Genomic DNA, 17959 nt, shown 5'->3' with positions numbered 1-17959 from the left:
TGATTAACAGTACGACACTCCAACAAATCTAGCAACTGCGCCTTCCTTTTCGAGTGTTATTCATTGAAGGAATGCTTAATAAAACACAGTAAAAAAGCTTTTTGCCGAAAAAAATATGATAAGATCATGCTTCTACGTTTTGTCATTAGCCAGCATGATACGATTTAAAATTATTCGCAAAACATGGAATTTAATTAAAGAATGAGGAAGATCTCACGTAGCGATTGAAACAAACATTCTAGAGAAGTAATAAATTCGATTGAAAAAATAAGTGTTTTTATTTTTGAAATTTTAACAATTTCCCATAGTAGGCTTCTTAAACCTATACGGCTTAAATGCCTGCACTTGTTTTTCTTTTAATCGAACACTTAAAATTCAAAACCGAAACCAGTTGAACTGAGTCTGTTTTTTAAGTGTAATTTTTCGAACGTAGACAAAATGCTTTTTTTTTTCAACCGAAAGCAGAGGAGTAGAAAATGATTTCTTACTAATGAAGTTGATATTAGTTTTAATGTTTTCTATCGTATTCGAATAAATAATTAAAGATTACGAAACTCGTAGTTTTAATTTGGCGTAGTATTTTTTCATTTGTACGAATTTCAAACACTGCTATTAGAAAAATCTACATTTCAGCATACAATGAAAATGTTTTTCTGCACAAAAAGGATTCCCTTGAGGTATATCTAATATTTTTTTATGCTTACATTATGCTCAGTGGTCTGGACGGATTCAAAGCTTTAAAAAAAAGGGAAGAACACCCTTCGATTCGCAGTCAACTTATCTGAATGATAACTGTAGCCTGCATATAGGAATCGAAACACCAAATAGCATTCCCACTGCATTTATTTTATTACGGGTGTTATCTGTTGTATGTTATGAGTACATGTAATGAGTAATATTAAAGTAATTTTGCTATTATGTCGGACAGCCCGAAATGGCCCGAAGTTCAGACAGTTTATAGCCGAACGCTCTACCGGAAAAAAAAAAAACCCCACAGGTTAATTTTAAATTTTTTTTCTTGCCGGGAAGTGTTTTTATTTTTGAAATTTTTTTTACAATTTGTTATTGCAGGCTGTTTGTACCGTTATAGCTTAGATGGAAGCACGTGTTCATCATTTAACAGCAAGGTTAAAATACAAAATAATTTGAACTAAGTTCTTTTTTAAGCGTAGCTTTTCAAATGTAGTAAAAATTTGATACGCTATTTGTTTTTTTGCAAAAAGGAGAAATATATATATATATCTCCCTTTAAATTGTGATAGTAATTTTTTTATTTGTACAAAGAGTCAAAAACTCATTAGAAGAATCTATGTTTCAACATACGATTTATTATATTTTACTGAACAAAAAACAATTCCATTGTAGTCGCAAATCTGAAACCTGATACTTATATTTTCGCTTACATTATGCTTTAATTTTCTTACAGGAGCCAAAGCTTTAAAAAAAAAAAAAAACCTTACAATTGAGCATCAATTTAGCTCTGTGTTGAATCAAGTTTTCGTAACAGCTAGGAGCGTTTCTATATCATGTATTCCCTCATATTTGGTATTAATTGCTCATGTAATGCGCGACATTTTTCTAATTTTTTGATGCAGATTGTCCGGACGTGGGCCCGAACACGCATTCTCCTGGTTACCAGTCGAACGCTCTGCCGATCAAGCTATTCAGCTCTGTCGGCAACAGTGCAAGTTAAAGTTATAAATTTAACCGAAAACCTCATTCTGGTTCTTTAAAGCAGGTTTTTTGCCCGAAAAAACAATTTTTAGACCGTGGGTCTATTTTTCGTCAGTAGCCTGCAAGATAAGCTTTAAAAAAAGGTGTAAATCAAAGAAATCGATCAAGAATTGAGGAAAATCTCGCGTAGAAACCAAAAACAGGCTACAGAAATAATATCTAAGGATATTTTCAATGCAAACATAAATGTCATTAAAAGTGTGGCTGAGTGGTGACTCGTGAAAAAGCAATAATTGTGCATGTGAAAAAACAGGTTGTGGCAAATACAGTCCTGCACATGTCAGCATCTGACGGGAAAAAAAGAAACATTAAAGAGATATTTATTGCACGTATTCGAATTGGCGCCATTCTGACTAACAGCCCGACACCCCAACAAACCTAGCAATTGCGCCTTCCTTTTCGAAAGCTATTCATTGAAGGAATGCGTAGTAAAAAAAACAGCAAAAAAGCTTTTTGCCAAAAAAAAAAAAATAATAATGATAAGATCATGCATCTGTGTTTTGTCATTAACCAGCATGATACGATTTAAAATTATTCGCAAAGCATGGAATTTGATTAAAGAATGACGAAGATCTCACGTAGCGATTGAAACAAACATTCTAGAGAAGTAATAAATTTGATTGAAAATAAGTGTTTTTATCTTTGAATATGGAACTATTTCACATAGAAGGTTGCTTTAACCGTTACGGCTTAAATGCCCTCACATGTTTCTCTTTTAATCGAACACTTAAAATTCAAAACCAAAACCAGTTGAACTGAGTCCGTTCTTAAGTGTAATTTTTCGAACGTAGACAAAATGTATTTTTTTTTTCAGCAGAAAGCAGAGGAGTAGAAAATAATTTCTTGCTAATGAAGTTGATAATACTTTTAATGCTTTATATCGTATTCGCGCGAATGAAAAAATAAAGGTTTACTGAGTGAAACTCGTAGTTTTAATCAGGCGTAGTATTTTTTCATTTGTACAGAAGGTCGAACACTGCTATTAGAAACATCTACATTTTAGCATACAATAAAAATGTTTTTCTGCACAAAAAGGATTTCTTTAGGTAAATCTAATACTTTTTTATGCCTACATTAGTTTGAGTGGTCTGGATGTAGTCAAAGAACACAGTTTGATTAACAATCAACTTATCCAAATGATAACTGTAGCCTGCATAAAGGAGTCGAAACACCAAGTAGCATTCAAACTGCATTTATTTTATTAGGTGTATATGTTATGAGCACATGTAATGCGTAATACTAATATAAATTTGATATTATGTCCGGCAGCCCAAGATTGCCCGAAGTTCAGATAGTTTATAGCCGAACGCTCTACCGAAAAAAACTTATCAATTAAACCGAACAACTAAGTCCAGTGTTGTTAAGCTTTATTAAAATATGAACACACACACAGGCTATTTTTTATTTTTATTTTTTTTGCCGAAAGCGACGTAAAAAATGGAAAACTGTATTAGAACTTTGCTTTAAAAAATGCATAAGAACTACAGGCAGCATCAAGGTTTTGAAACAGCAAGAGGCGATTTCGAAAACTTGAATTTTCGACCGTAAGTCTTTTTTTCGTCATTGGCCAGCCTGATAAGTTTTAAAATGAGAGGGGATTAATATATAAGATAAGATATTGATGAAAAATGTTTTTATTTTTGAAAATTTTTACAATTTGTTATCGCAGACTGCTTAAACCGTTATAACTTAGATGGCAGCACGCGTTCATCATTTAACAGCACGGTTAAAATACAAAATAAATTGAACTATGCTCTTTTTTAAGCGTAGCTTTTCGAATGTAGTAAAAATGTGATAAGCTATTTGTTTTTTAGCAAAAAGAAGAAAAAATATATATTTTACCCTTCAAATTGAGGTAGTATTTTATTTATTTGTACAAAGAGTCAAAAACTCATTAGAAGAATATATATTTCAATATACGATATATATTTTTTTTTTCTGAACAAAAAACAATTCTATTGTATATAGTCTGAAATCTTAAACCTGTTACTTATATTTTCGCTTACATTATGCTTTAACTTTCTTTCCAGAGCCTAAGCTTAAAAAAAAAAAAAAAACACGTGCAGTTTCGAAGTAATTTAGCACAAAGTCACGGAATGTTTTCGTATCAGCAAGGAGCATTTCCTTCTCATTTATTCTATTCCTTCATAGTTGTTATTCATTTAATTCAGGGTTCATGTAATGCGCGGTATTTCTCTAATTTTTTTGTTGCAGATCGTCCGGACGTGGGCCCGAACACGTAATCTCCTGGTTACGAAGAGAACGCTCTGCCGATCAAGCTACTCAGCTCTGTCGGTCATAGCGCAAATCAAAGTTATAAGTTTGACCGAAAACCTTATTCTGGTTCTTTAAAACAGGTTTTTCGGCTAAAAGAAACAATTTTTAGACCTTGGGTCTATTTTTCGTCAGTAGCCAGCACCATAAGCTTTAAAATTAGCCGTAAATCAAAGAAATCGATCAAGAATTGAGGGAAATTTGGCGTAGAAACCAAAAACAGGCTACAGAAATAATATATAAGGATGCTTCTATACTGTTGTTTATTAAAAAAATAGATTCATAAAAATGACTTGTATTTTTCGTTTGTAAAAGGTTCAATGTTCTTATTTCTTATCATGCTGATATTCTGGACTTTCAGTACCCCTATGGCTAGTTTTGTGAGATCTCGGGGACTACACTCTCAAAAATGGACTTTCAAATTTGACGAAATTTTCTTGGTTTTTGACGAAACCACTTCCAGGGATATGCTCCGAGCGAACATTTCGTCATATTGAAGAAACTGCTTTTGTTAGTGGTTTGAGGATGCGAATTTCGTCAAATGTAACAAAATATTTCTTCATTCTAGTTTCGTCAAATTAACAATCATTTTCGTTGTTTTGAGAGCATTAGTTTCGTCAAATTAATTTCGTCATATATGAGGACGTTAATTTCGTAAATTTTTAAGAAAATTTATTCCTTTTTTTTTTTATCTTGGAGCACATTAGTTTTTTTTTTTATTTTTCAGAATACAGTCGAACCTCGTTAATTCGAACACGCTTAAAATAAGTAACTGCTAAAATGAACTTTTTTTGCAATCCTTGTCTTATTGTTTATTGGTTTTCGGAAAAAGCGAACCACGTTTTTAATCGATTTTAATGGTCCCTTTAAGTTCGTTATAGCGAGGTTCGACTGTATTTTATAAGATTCGTGTGCGTGTGATCAAATTGTAACTTCAGAAGCTTACCACCGTAGTTTCCCATTTTAATGCGTATAGTCACTTTCACAGGCCCGTCATTTATGCCCGTTATTCAGGGGGTCAACTGACGTTCCCCCCCCCCATCCGTCTTGATTTTTGAACATTCATGTTTTTACACATGACTGGTCGTCGTTTTACTTGGTTTTCTGTAAAATCAAAAAAAGAAAAAAAAAGACAAATAATTGTTAAAAAAAGAGGCACATAAAATATGTCAAGCAAATTTTTATTTATGTAAAAATGCAAACAAACAACTTCTTAAAAAAGGTAAAACAAATCATTGCAGATTAAACTCCCCATGGTATCTAACTAAACCCCCATAATGGGGGTTTTCGTTCAAAAAATCTAATTTTTGTCGGATATTTTCCAAATTTGGCACAGAGGTTCGTTATTGGAGGCTCGGGAATTCACACAAGGTCGTTTATGTCTCTCTATGTGGGGAGGGGGGGGGGGAGGACAGACAATCTCACATTGAGGGTTCTTCATATTAAAAAAAAGTTTTTGTCCGATCTTTTTTAAATTTGCCACAGAGGTTTTTAGATGCACAAGAATCACGCATGGTAGTTTTCATCACTTTATAAGGAGGGGGGGGGGGGGGGGGGGGGGGTCCTTGAAAAAAAATCTTTTTGTCGGATTTTTCCAAAATTTGGCAGAGGTTCTTTGATGCCTGGGGATTCACGCAGGGTAGTTTTCATCCCTCTTTGGGGGGGGGGGGGCAACCCCTATGGTAGATTTCCTACAAAAAATCCAGTTTTTGTTGGATCTTTCCGAATTTGTCACAGTTTCGTTATTTGATGCTCAGGAATTCTCATAGGGTGGTTTTCGTTCCACTATGGGGGGCAACCCCCATACGGGGGGGGGTTCTTATGAAAAAAGTTTTTATCATATCTTTTCCAAATTTGGAACAGAGGTCCTCTGATGCTCGGAAATTCACACATGGTAGTTTTCAACCCTCTATGATGGGGGGGGGGAGGGAGAGCAACCCCGCATCAGGGGCTCTCCTTATATAAAAAAAAAAGTGTTTGTCCGATCTTTTCTAAATTTGCCATAGAGGTTCTTTGATGCTCAGGAATTCCCGGAGGTTAGCTTTCGTCACTCTATGGGGGGTGTGACAATCATGATTTGCCACACCTGTCCCCAACTGCATTTTCATCCTCCACGTATGTGATAACTCTATCGCACCAAGCTGCTTTTTCTACCTCGCGGTTTCGACCATCTGTAACTGCAACCGCACAGTTAATTGTGAGATTCCGGCGTGGTCTCAGTTTTTCCAACTCTTCAGTAGTTCGTAGAATTTTATACAAGAATGTAGTTTTGTTAAGAAGTCTCATCGACTCCCCGGCACTTTTTAGTGTTCGGGGGTCACGCACACAACTTGGGTGGAACTGTCTCAGCTGCAATGGTGTAAAAGAGAACTTTGGAAGTGTTACAAATATACCTCAACAACCGCCGATGCTGCTTAGTGATCTTTATGTGGAGATCCGGATCCCTGATTTGATCGCCTGATTTTTTTGCAGACGCCTTATGGAAAGATAGAAAGAACGGTAAAAGTTTCCTTGCCGGCTCACGTGCATCTAATGAGCACAATGCTCACGAATGGAGATCCAGATGCATCGGGAAAGTATTTAACTATCCAGTAACAAAAAGCGCAAAAAGAAAATCAACAACCGTTCACCAAATCGTGTGCGGGGCGATTTGTGTGTTTCTTGTGAAAATAGCATTTTGAGTTAGAAAAGTGAAAGTGTCGTCGATCCACGTGCGTCTGGACATTAGAGGTTGTATGTTTGATTTATTTTTGTAACATTCCATATCATCTGTAAATAGATCACCTGTGCTGCAATAGTTTAAAGCTAAAATGTAGTATAATAATTTTTGAATGCTCATCATATTTTAATTCTGATATGTAAATTATCATTTTAATCTTTTTGCTGATCAGCAAGGTCAAACAGTATTTATTCTAGTAATGGCTATAATTTATGTACACACCACTATACTTTTTTTTGATCATGGCATATAATATTTTTATTGTGACAATAAACCAGCACTCATTTATCAAACCCTTATCTTTTGGTGTCTTCATAAATCTCCATTAATAATCTAACACCAAAACTTTATCATTGGTGCCGTTTGGTTTCGTGCCGGGTTATTGGCTATTTGAAACAATTTTTTTCAAAAAATTTGTTAGTAACAAAATGATAATTTACATATCAGAATTAAAATATGATGAGCATTCAAAAATTATTATACTACATTTTAGCTTTAAACTATTGCAGCACAGGTGATCTATTTACAGATGATATGGAATGTTACAAAAATAAATCAAACATACAACCTCTAATGTCCAGACGCACGTGGATCGACGACACTTTCACTTTTCTAACTCAAAATGCTATTTTCACAAGAAACACACAAATCGCCCCGCACACGATTTGGTGAACGGTTGTTGATTTTCTTTTTGCGCTTTTTGTTACTGGATAGTTAAATACTTTCCCGATGCATCTGGATCTCCATTCGTGAGCATTGTGCTCATTAGATGCACGTGAGCCGGCAAGGAAACTTTTACCGTTCTTTCTATCTTTCCATAAGGCGTCTGCAAAAAAATCAGGCGATCAAATCAGGGATCCGGATCTCCACATAAAGATCACTAAGCAGCATCGGCGGTTGTTGAGGTATATTTGTAACACTTCCAAAGTTCTCTTTTACACCATTGCAGCTGAGACAGTTCCACCCAAGTTGTGTGCGTGACCCCCGAACACTAAAAAGTGCCGGGGAGTCGATGAGACTTCTTAACAAAACTACATTCTTGTATAAAATTCCACGAACTACTGAAGAGTTGGAAAAACTGAGACCACGCCGGAATCTCACAATTAACTGTGCGGTTGCAGTTACAGATGGTCGAAACCGCGAGGTAGAAAAAGCAGCTTGGTGCGATAGAGTTATCACATACGTGGAGGATGAAAATGCAGTTGGGGACAGGTGTGGCAAATCATGATTGTCACATTCCTCCCCCCCAAGAAAAATTCACGTAAAAGGTTAAATAGGCATTTCCTGAATAATCACCCGAAAATGAAAACATGAAAATTTGGTATATATAGAACACAACATGACGAACAATCAATACAAATAAACCAGCAAAAATGTACACGTAAACACAAAACATAATACACATAATACCAGAAGTCACTTTAGACTTTCGTAAAAAATCTATTTAATGGCTAAAAAGACAAAAAACCAGCGTGAACTTCGATTAAATATGTTAAAAGGAAAAAAAATTTTCAATCACCCATAACAAAAATTTTCTTTTTCTTTAATACAGTACTATGTTGGACAAATTCTAATTATCTTCCATCACTTGCATTTTGCCAGACTTTTGACACATGAAGTAGTGAATTTCAATTGAATTTTCTCATGAACAAATTTTTTTTTTTTTTTTGCAAATCATAATTTTCATATTCATTTTATGATTTAACTTTCTTATCACCTGTGCTGCAATAGTTTAAAGCTAAAATGTAGTATAATAATTTTTGAATGCTCATCATATTTTAATTCTGATATGTAAATTATCATTTTAATCTTTTTGCTGATCAGCAAGGTCAAACAGTATTTATTCTAGTAATGGCTATAATTTATGTACACACCACTATACTTTTTTTTGATCATGGCATATAATATTTTTATTGTGACAATAAACCAGCACTCATTTATCAAACCCTTATCTTTTGGTGTCTTCATAAATCTCCATTAATAATCTAACACCAAAACTTTATCAGGGGGGGGGGGGGCAACCCCGGGTTTTCCTTGAAAAAAATTCATTTTTTGTCGGATCTTTCCAAAATTTCGCATAGAGGTTCGTTCATTGATGCTCAGGAATTCTCATAAAGTAGTTTTCACGCCGCTATGGTAGACAACCACAAAATGGGGGGTTTTCTTATAAAAAACTAGTTTTATCAGGACTTTTCCAAAATTGTCAGATGTCCTTTGACGCTCGAGAATTCCCGTTTTCGTCCCGCTATGGAGTGGGAAACCATGTGTGTTTCGGGGGGGGGGGGGCTTATAAGAACCCAGTTTTCGTCTGATCTGTTCCAAATTTGGTACATTTGTCTTTTAATGCTTGGGAATTCCCATATTGTAGTTTTCGTCCCGCTATGTGTGCCAAACCCCACGGGAGTTTTCCTTATAAAAAACCAGTTTTCGTCGAATCCTTTCCAGATTCGGCCCAGATGTCTTTGATGCTGGAAATCCACATAGGATAATTTCCCACGGGTTAGTATTCATATGGGGTACTACCCCATGTGATTAAAGGACCTATGTGCCAAATTAGAAAAAGATCTGACAAAAGCCTCGATTTTTGTACGGAAAACTCTCCTAATGAGGGAGGGGGGGTGCCTCTAAAGTGGGAAGAATATTTCAAACTGTTTGGACTACATCGCGATGCATCGCTACATCGCGATGTAAGGATGGCGATGCATCACAATGTAGAAATTCCTACATCGCCCTGTCCTACTGGGAATATAAATGTGCTATTTCCTCAGGGGGGGGGGGGAATTTTCCCCATTTTCATTGGGTTCTGAAAAATAAATCATGTGCCACTTTTATGCACAGTTACATCGATATATGCTCGGGAGAAATTTGCTGGGGATTTTCTTCTTCATTGCATTGCATGAAAAAATTCCAGAAAAAAAAAAGATTTTTATCCAACTTATACCACAAATTTCAAAGAAAAAGTACAATAAAATGGACAACTTTAAGTTAGTATATCTTTGTTCTAAAATTAGATACAGGAAGTAAAATTAGATTATCTTAAGAAAAAGGTTACCTTTTTCTTTTTCCAATCAATTATTTGTTTTATTAATTTTGCTTGTATGTAGAATGTTTATTTGGACAAATTTATGTTTAATACAGGAACTTTATTATTGCATGCATTTCATACTTCATACTTTGAAAACAATTCTCTGCCAAAATTGCAAAAGGTATTTGAAAACATGAATCTTAAAAAAATGCAGATGTGAAATAAATCTTTTGGTAAAATTAATTTAGTGTAATGCTTGTTAAATAATTATAAAATATACCTTTGCTTTTTACCTCTAAGTTTTTATTATTATTTCCAAACATGTGTAACATGAAATCAATGTATAATATACGAACACTCTGAATATTGCTATAATTATAGAAAAAATCTTCGTCTGTCTTGGTTCTGATTATCTCCATGGTGTTGGATCCATCCTAAAGAGTTTTAAAAAGAAAATATATGTATAATAAGTAAATGTGTAAGTCCATGGGTGTATGCCCTCATGCACATTGATCTTTTTTCTATTTCGAGGCAAGTTTTACGATTAAATGCAGCAGCTTATTTCTGAAATAAAGCATTTTTCCACAATTTCTTTCAAAATTGTTCCCCTTTAGTTAAAAAGCTAAGATTCTCTTGTGACTTTAAGGAGCATCTGATTTCATTTTCACATTTTTCAAAATATGATTATTTCGACGGTGACAGCTATTTTTCCAAGCAGATTGCAAGAGTGAGTTATTTTTACAGCGGATGGGCAAAATTTTTATTTAGGCAGACAGACAATGATTTCTCTCATTTGGTATCTGAAATTAATTTTTGAATAGCGTTCTGTAATTAGAGTTTCTTCAATTTATCGACAATCAGCATTACTTAGCCATTAAACTAGTTAATTCCTTTGCATATCAAGTCGTAAATTTTCATTTTTTTTCCGAGCTATAAAAAAAAATCAAGGGTGCGACAATTGTTGATCTGTGATTTTTTTAAAATTTATTTTTTTTCCAGCCGACAGCCAAAATACACCGTTTTCTCCCGACTTTCGTTTTCAGATTTGCAGTTTTCTTGACGAATGTTTTCTGAAGTACTCCCTCCACCACAAATAAGTTCTATTAAGATACTAACAAATTAAGTAGTACTGAAACTGATGATTACGATTTATTTTTACTTTTTTCAGAAAATTTATTGTGTTATGTTAATAATATGTCAATAAGCAACACTTACTTACCGAGCCTTACCTCCTTAAACTACTACCAAATTAGAGTCAAAAACCAAGGGCTCCAACACTCGATTAATTGATAGTATAGTACCTTGAAATCTTTAAAAAATATTCAAACAAAATCATAAAAGCGTCAGAATTAATCACTGGTACAAAAATATTCAAACATCGCTCTACCAGTTTGAGACGGAGGGAGTGTTACCAAGGAAGTATTACCTTTTCCCCAAGCATATTTGATTTCTAAAATATGTAATTTTGACGCAGTAAATAAAAAACACGCCAAGGGAGAAGAGTTGCCAAAGACAGGGGAAACCCAATAACATAGTGCTTTTCTTTGTTTGTGTCTTGAGAACTAATTGACAAATATCGATAAATTTTCTTTTTCTTTTTTTTTTTTTTTTTGATTATCCTTTCAATTTTTGAATTAAAGTATAGCTGTTCGGTTAAAATTTCAGATATTTTACTTTGCATCCAGCAAAAATCACAACTGCAATTTACATTTGGATTGATTGGTAGTTCATCTATAAAATGCTTCTTAGTCTGGTTTCATGTAGACCCGGATTTCTCATTTTTTGTTGACAAGACCTTAAAACGTGAAATATGGCAATAAAATTAATGCTGCATTAATTTTAGCCGTAGAAACTATGTATAATAGAAAAACTCATAATTATCAAAAATCATGTAACACAAATTGACATAGAAAAACTTATAAATTTAGTGTATTAAGTGTGGAAATAAACAACAAAAAATGCTTATCATTATTATTTTCAAAACATGCTACTATATATGTATTTTTTTTAAATCGAGGTTAAACATTAAAACTCTATTTTCATTAATTTATTTAATTTGCGAAAAAATTGAACAAAAATATTGAAAATATTCTGCTGAAATATCAAGCACTAAGATAGAGTTCTTTACGGAAATTAATATCTTCTCTAACTTAAAATGATTTGTATTAAATTGATATTTACTTTACTTCATGTTTTATGTAAGTAAAAAAAAAAGGCTCCACGAATAACGATAACATAAGCACTTATTGCTAGAAACATCTGCCGTAGGGAAAGAGATTATATAAACAACATGGGGTAAGCATTTATAAGTCCTGTCTACGAGCATAAAAAAAAAAAAAAGAGGGTATCATTTCGGATCCAAAAGCTGATATAAGCGATTTGCATTTATTTTTTTATTGCATCAAGCGCTTTTTTTCCTCGAGTTTTATCGGTTTTATTGAAAGATTGCTAAACAATTATTTTAAAATATTTTCTACGAACACTTTTGTGTTATAAAGTTCTTGATACTTTTTGATTATTAATTTCTTCAAAATCATATTTTATTTTGCTATCAAAATATTTCATGTAGTTTTGTCATATTGTTTACCCATTCCAAAATATTAATTTTTACTAATAGGTAGAGCAATATTTCATTAAAAATGATAGGTGTACGAACACTTTTGGGAGCAACTGTATAAATTATAACATTGAATAAAACATTACATGTAGAGTGGCAGAAGAAAAAATATCAATACTTATTGGGGAATGGGTGCATATTTGTTTAAGAAAATAAAAATGCACAGTGAAAAAAATTTGAACTAATGAACTAAAAAATACACTTTGTTTTACAGAATTATTTTTATAAAATGCATGGAGAAGAATGAAAACACATAACCATGCAATATATTCAAAGTTGAAATTAAAAGCTTCAAAGTTCTATGCCTTTTATAAAAGCGCTATATTTATCATCTGCGTTAGTTTAGCTACGGTGGAATTTTTTTTGTAAGTTTAAATTTGTGTACAAATTCTGTGGTCATGTTTGACATTTTTTTAACGAAATAAAGGAAGTACGTTTTTGGAAAATAATGTCAATAAACCAACATTTTCTTTTGCAAATAAAAAAACAACGCTAGTTAAGCCTAACGTGGAGGTGACTCAAAGTTAGTTCAGAAAACACATAGAGTTCTAAACCTAATCGAACAGTTCGTTTTCAATTTTAATGTGTTTTAAACACAACTATAAACACAACACTAAACAAAAATGTAACAATAAATAAAAGAAAAAGCACATTGCACATACAAATTTTAATAAATACTAACCTTTTTTTATGAATCCTTTAGGATAATTTAACGAGCAAGTACAAGACTGAAACAAAAACTCCCAGAATGCACTGCAATATGACGAAATCGGGACGAAATTATTTCGTCAAAAAGTTGAGATTTCTGGTTTTGTCAAATATCACGTGATTTGGTGACGAAAGGATCGTCGAAAATAACGAAATAGTGCTCGAGGATTGCCAAATCGTCAAAATTGAGCGTTTCATTTTTGACAGTGTAGTGCTGCTTTTTTATGCAATTTCGTCAGCAGCAAGCACTCACGATACATCTCATGGTTTTTCCCTACCCTTGGGGAATACCCCGTGATGGGCCCCAGGGTATTTTGGGATTTTTTCATTTTTTGTTCTTTGAAAAAGAAAAAAAAATCTTTCTTGTTCAATCCTTATATTGCTATCAAATTTGTTGTCTACTAGTATCATAGAGCTGCCTATGGCGCCTATTGAACTGAGGAGTGAAGTTCATTTTGGTTGACTTGTCCAGGTTATAAATACAGTATATGATAGTGTTTCTTTATATATATATATATATATATATATATATATATATATATATATATATATATATATATATATATATATATATATATATATATTAGGGTGGTCCTTATTTTTGAAGTTGCAGATATTTTACGCGACGCCCCCTCAATTTGTTCCATTATGCAAATAAATGATCCCTGCAAAATTTTAAGTCAATCCATGAATATTAACACGTGCCCCTAGGGCCTCCTTTTTTAAGTTTCGAAGAAAAAATTGCAGATTTTCTCATTTTTACGTAAAAATAATTCTAATGTTTTATATTTAAAACAATTTTGAACCTCAATAGGTGCTGCTACTTTCAGATCGACCATTCTCTCACCTTCATTCTGTAAAATTTAACATGTTACAGAGGGTACATGTACACCAATGGCCTTGGGTAAAGCGTACCGCTCTTTTGCGCTTGTTCCAACCAAGCAGCAGGGGAACGTTTCTTCCCACCAAGATGGACACAAGGGATTCTATAGGCCATTAATGAATGGCCTAGACCATTAATGAATGATCTTTGACAGCAACAAATTGATTCCTCCAGGCTTTGGGGGTGTTGATTTACAAAATTCCCTGTGTATGTAATAGGTGTGATAAATAGAGTCGCAAGGTTTCAATGCTATAAATATAAGCAATTCCAATTATATTTTGATTCGCTGTTCTTTAGTTATTAATATACCTAAATGCTTAAACAATTTTTGATTTTTAAAACATAAATTTCGAAAAATCCTCGATTACTCCTAACATAAAAATATACTGTATTTTCCATAGCTAAAATATAAATAAAAAAAAATCCAGTTCAGAACAATGCATAAATCTATACTTTAAATTAATTTTTTTCTACTTTAGTACATAGTCCTTTATTATCATCAAATTCTTGTGATTCACAGGATTTAGAAATCGAAATGGATATCTATCCTAAACTGTTGAACTTTTGTTTTCTACAGCTGGTCTACCTCAATGCAAAAACGCTTGACAACTATTGATATCTGCTCGCCTTTCATCACTGTTAGACAAATGCCATATTAGGGATAAAGATGTTGTTCATTTATTTACAGCTTATATAGATGCAGTAAATTTGAATCCAAATGACCTAGTGATCAATGGTACATTCCTTAAGAGAGCAAGAGAAAATCTTCGAGAAGTAAAATTAAATTTCATTAATTTAAATTTAGATTTTGTAGTTATTCAATGGGATACAAAGTTACAACAAGATGTAACTGGAAAAAGAACGCCGACAGGATTACCGTGATAGCTTCAGGTCCTAATATTGAACAGCTACACGGAATTCCTTAGATATTTCTTCACTTGTATATGATATCTTAGATGATAGCTCTTTATTACTAACTATTCTAGTTATAGTGTTTGATACAACGACTTGCAATACCAATGAATTGTGCATGCAATTTTTTAGAGCAAAAACTGAACGGTGATATATTACATTAGGGTTGTCATCATCGTGCACTTGAAATCGTACTGCAGAGTGTGTCCTTAAAGAAGTTCTTGCCTTTCTTAGTTCTAGATCAGATATTCAATTATTTAAGCGCTTCAACATTTTGTGGAAAAGAGCTCCATCATTCAGAACTTATAACATTTCAATCAAGTACACATACCACTTAAATTCTAAAAGCCAAAGTTGATGACATATTATTTATTGTTCGTAAAAAGCGGAATTGAGAAAGATTACAGATAATTCTCATAACTTGTAATAATATTTCCTGGTGAATTTCCTCCTACAAGGATATGTTTTCGGCAACCTGGAGCTTATCCCTGAGCCACACGTGTGGCAAAAGGAATTTTTGTTTGAAAATTTTATATTTAGGAACCAATTTAAATTGACCTTAAATGAAAAGAAACCCCTTCAATGCTGTTTTACAAAGCTGTTTTACAATTAAATGCTGCATGAAGATATGGTTTTTCGCAGCAACCCAATCGAGGCTCCTTTGAATAATATAATATGTCTGAAAAACTAGTAGCGTACAAAATAACGACAAACGTGCAGCAGAAGCAGTGATTTTAAAATTTATAAATCACTTATGGTATTTAGGGGATAAACTAGTAGCTTTGTCCGTATTGGATGAAGGAATTAACTTTGAAGATAGGAAAACACTAGTCCAAAAAATGCTTGTGATAAGGAAGACGTGTCTGATGACTGTTTAACAAATTTCAGATAACTGTAGATGATTTGGAATACTTTCTTGGTAAAGATCTTCCTCTTCATAGAATCGATTACGAGTCAATAAAACTGTTTGATAAATTACAAATACTAGAAGATTTTTTTTCTATTTGATCCTGATTCACGGCAAAATGAAGGAAACTCTTTAAAATGAAGAAAGATCGTTAAAATACTGAAAATTGTGAATGATACAACAGAAAGAGGAGCACAACATTAATCGAAGAATTTCGCAACTAATTTACCAAATATGAGTCACAAAAACAATTTATTTTACAGACCGTCCAAGACTATCGGAAAAAAAATACACACTATCGAGATACATTGAGAAAAGCGTATGATTAAGGTCAGTTTCTAAAGCATTATTTCATTCTTATTCAACGTAAAATCTTTAGATGATATAACATAATTATAAAGATTAATTTTAGTGCTACCTCACTGTAAAAATATCTTGCAAACTTAGGAGAAACGATGTACTGAGTCTGAAGTAAAAACTCGAAGATTTGTGAGAAAATTATCAAAAGTGTTAAAGTTCAACGGCCTAGGGGCACGTGTTATTATTGACCGATCGAGTTTAAATTTTGCACACGTTACTTTTTATTATGGTGTTACAAAACTAGGGGGCGTCACTTGTTGAATTCCGAAAATTTTTTTCCCCATATAAATAAGGACCACCCTAATATATATATATATATATATATATATATATATATATATATATATATATATATATATATATATATATATATATATAGATAGATAGATAGATAGATAGATAGATAGATAAATTAAAATTTAAAAAAGTCTATAAACCAAGACCAAGTAACCACTATTTTTAAAATTATTTAAAATCTTGAGCAAATGAATAAAATGAAACTGTTATTAAATTGCTGAAACGTCAAATTCAAAGAACGTTATCAAGTGGTAATAAACACTTTCAATATCGTTGAAATGAACTAAGCAGTAGTGAGATCAGATCTAGGTTAGATAAATCACAAACTAGTTTGCATTTAACGTTTTTACGATCAAAAAAGGAATAATCTCTTACTCAAAACTGTAATAGAATGAGTATATAATTTTTTAAAATACTAGTATATTTTTACATGATTTAATTTTTAGTTTCCTATTTTCTCAGAGAAATTATGAAGGAGGAAGATGGTAAGAAAAATTAAACCATAACAAGTTTGTAAACATTTTAAATGAATGTTATTCCATTGCAAAATGCTTATGAAAAACTTAAAAATTAGGAATATAAATAATGCATTATTGATATTGATGAATTGTTATGTAAACAATGTAATATGCTTAGTTATAGTCCTTAGTTCCGTTTATTTTACAGTACTTAAGTACGTTATTTGTTCTGTATTAGACATTATTTTTGTCTAGTTTCGATAAAGTTGTTCAAATATGCATTGCATTTCTATTTGTTTTGGTAAAGTTGTTAGTTTGTTTATCCAAAACTAAGAACCTTGTTCGATGATTTGAAAATGTTCTGTTGTTTGTACCCAGATTTTTTTTTTGGGGGGGGGGGGGGGGAGGGGGAGCAAATTTTTATCTATGATGTTTTAAAATTCAAACTAATATTTAATTCGCTTTGTAGAATGTTCAAAATTTACTTCAGCAATGATATTATCATTTACAGTTTTCAAATTTAATTGAAAAAATACGATTTTTACTCGTAAAATGTGGCAAGAGAAGGGCAACGTTTGCAAGCTGAATCGGGACAGAGGGGAGTTTGGAGGGGAGTCAAATGTGATGAAAAAAACTCGTTATGGACTGCCCTTAAGTGATCGTAGTATTGCACAGCAGCTTTTTTGTTTTAAAAACATCAATCATAAGCTTACCTTTTCTGCCAGTCATCCAGTTTCAATGACATCTCGTATCCTCTTTTTATAATGAAAAATCCTAAGAGCGTGTAAATGGGCATGACTTTCTAAACATTCCAAAGATTAATTCATTAATTCGTGTTCTGATGAAAAACTGAAAAAAAAAAAAAAAAAAAAAAACTAAACCTTGAAAACTGAAGGAAATTTATGCGGTAGGGGAATGTGAAGCAAAGTAAAATGGTTAATATGACTGAAGTTTTCCAAAATAAAAAAATCGGTAATTTTTTTCGTAATTTACAGTACATAAAGAAAGAACGTTATGTTTTACAATAAAACTTGCGTTGAAACAGCATGTTTTATTTTCGGCAGT

The sequence above is a fragment of the Uloborus diversus genome, chromosome 4 (assembly GCF_026930045.1).
Source record: "Uloborus diversus isolate 005 chromosome 4, Udiv.v.3.1, whole genome shotgun sequence".
Lineage (NCBI taxonomy): Eukaryota > Metazoa > Arthropoda > Arachnida > Araneae > Uloboridae > Uloborus > Uloborus diversus.
This window is presented reverse-complemented; position numbering follows the sequence as displayed.